General features: G+C 43.7%; 1 protein-coding gene across 2 annotated transcripts in view; it reads left to right on the plus strand.

Moving 5' to 3' along the window:
* Positions 1–2,500, plus strand: part of LOC137992709 (semaphorin-1A-like) — a 62,498-nt gene that overhangs the window by 25,527 nt on the left and 34,471 nt on the right. The window lies entirely within an intron of this gene.

Below are 2,500 nucleotides of genomic sequence, written 5' to 3' on the forward strand. Positions count from 1 at the left end.
GAAATAAAAATACATTAGAATTTCTTACCTTGCCTCCTTGTCTTGTTAATTTTATAGTGTATGATCGTAGCATTTCTGTCCATTTCAGTGTGATTAGGGAGTTTTAGTTCTACCATTGCTCTCTCATATTAATTCCCCAAGGTTGGTTACTTGCTGGCGGCAGTCCAGCATATCCGCTGAAGAAAATCAGCCGTAAATTCACTCCGAACGCTCTCAGGTAGCCTCCAGATTTAGCCCAGTGCATGTTAAAATCCTCCTCTACCTTAAATGCCTTTCTCTATCGGACAAAAACAGCCACAGTGCGGGAATTTCGACTCGCTAATCTAACAACTCCCTTCCATCGAAGATCATCGACGATGCTTTAATTTGCCACGAAGTTCCATGCACGGCAGTTGGAAAACACCATACTGACCGGGCCCAGAGTTCAAATTTGTTACACAATGGGTGGGCGACGATGTCAGTGACCGGTACACTGTAAAACAAACTGAATGTTTATGTTTTGTTTGCAAAACATCTTTAATGCCTCAGCATTTTCCAGAGCTTCGTCCGTATCTGTGTGACAGCTCAGTAGTTTCCTGAGAAGGGCCTCACGTTGTACCTGTCACTGAGACTGAAGCCTCATCGCCCTTCCTTTGTGTAACAAATTTGAACCTTGTGCTCGGCCGGTAAGGTGTTTTTCAACGGTTTCGTGCACGGAACTTCCGAACCAAGCATGTTGCTAAGGGCAAAATCAGCCCACTTTGGCGATTTTCAATTCCTTCCGTGAAATTTGTCTGATACGAGGATTGAAATATGTAGCAGCACTATCATCCTTGGTCTCAGTGGAATTTTGGGTCGATTTGAGCTTTTTGAGAGAATTTACAGCAGCTTGTGTTTCCGACTGCTTCGTCAAGAGTTTCCAACCTTGAAGATAAATATAGCAGATCTCTCAAGTCTTAAAGTTTCCAAAGCGTGAGATGCTTGCTTGTTAATTTTATAGTGTATGATCGTAGCATTTCTGTCCATTTCAGTGTGATTAGGGAGTTTTAGTTCTACCATTGCTCTCTCATATTAATTCCCCAAGGTTGGTTACTTGCTGGCGGCAGTCCAGCATATCCGCTGAAGAAAATCAGCCGTAAATTCACTCCGAACGCTCTCAGGTAGCCTCCAGATTTAGCCCAGTGCATGTTAAAATCCTCCTCTACCTTAAATGCCTTTCTCTATCGGACAAAAACAGCCACAGTGCGGGAATTTCGACTCGCTAATCTAACAACTCCCTTCCATCGAAGATCATCGACGATGCTTTAATTTGCCACGAAGTTCCATGCACGGCAGTTGGAAAACACCATACTGACCGGGCCCAGAGTTCAAATTTGTTACACAATGGGTGGGCGACGATGTCAGTGACCGGTACACTGTAAAACAAACTGAATGTTTATGTTTTGTTTGCAAAACATCTTTAATGCCTCAGCATTTTCCAGAGCTTCGTCCGTATCTGTGTGACAGCTCAGTAGTTTCCTGAGAAGGGCCTCACGTTGTACCTGTCACTGAGACTGAAGCCTCATCGCCCTTCCTTTGTGTAACAAATTTGAACCTTGTGCTCGGCCGGTAAGGTGTTTTTCAACGGTTTCGTGCACGGAACTTCCGAACCAAGCATGTTGCTAAGGGCAAAATCAGCCCACTTTGGCGATTTTCAATTCCTTCCGTGAAATTTGTCTGATACGAGGATTGAAATATGTAGCAGCACTATCATCCTTGGTCTCAGTGGAATTTTGGGTCGATTTGAGCTTTTTGAGAGAATTTACAGCAGCTTGTGTTTCCGACTGCTTCGTCAAGAGTTTCCAACCTTGAAGATAAATATAGCAGATCTCTCAAGTCTTAAAGTTTCCAAAGCGTGAGATGCTTGCTGGAGATTGCGCCAAAGGCGCAAGTATCCTGTGTTTCTTGTGCCGGAGGCGCCAAACAATTCTAGGGGGGTCCAGGGGCATGCTCCCCCAGACATTTTTTGAAATTGCACTTCTCAGATCACTGGAAATGCACCGTCGAGTCCATCATTTTGTTTCTTTCATGCTACTTGCTTAGAGAGCCCGTGATATTATGGTCAGGCTTAGCTAACATATTGGCCTATAATTCATATATCAACGGGTGAAAGTCCTGAAGAAACAAGGAAATTGGTCGCACACAAACAGATTGAACATTGGCCAAAGTTCAGTGCCAGAGAAGGAGCGAATTCAGAATTCATGAGGCAGCACTTCTGAAAGCTTAAAAGGTATAGTTACCTTCGAGAAATTAGTGCCAATGCGTGAGAAATGCTTGTGTCGGCTTGAAAGCGTGAGATTGCATTGAAATGTGTGAGAGTCACGCTCAATGCGTAAGACTTGAGAGCTCTGATATAGAGAGAAAACAGCGAACCTACATTAACCCACTGGAATAGCACTGAAATGGCCAAAGCTTAAGTACGCCACAAAAAGACTGATAAGGTATCGAGAAGACAAGGTACATGTATTAAGGCATTTTTGTT

This window comes from Montipora foliosa, chromosome 2, assembly GCF_036669935.1.
Source record: "Montipora foliosa isolate CH-2021 chromosome 2, ASM3666993v2, whole genome shotgun sequence".
Classification (NCBI taxonomy): Eukaryota; Metazoa; Cnidaria; class Anthozoa; order Scleractinia; family Acroporidae; genus Montipora; species Montipora foliosa.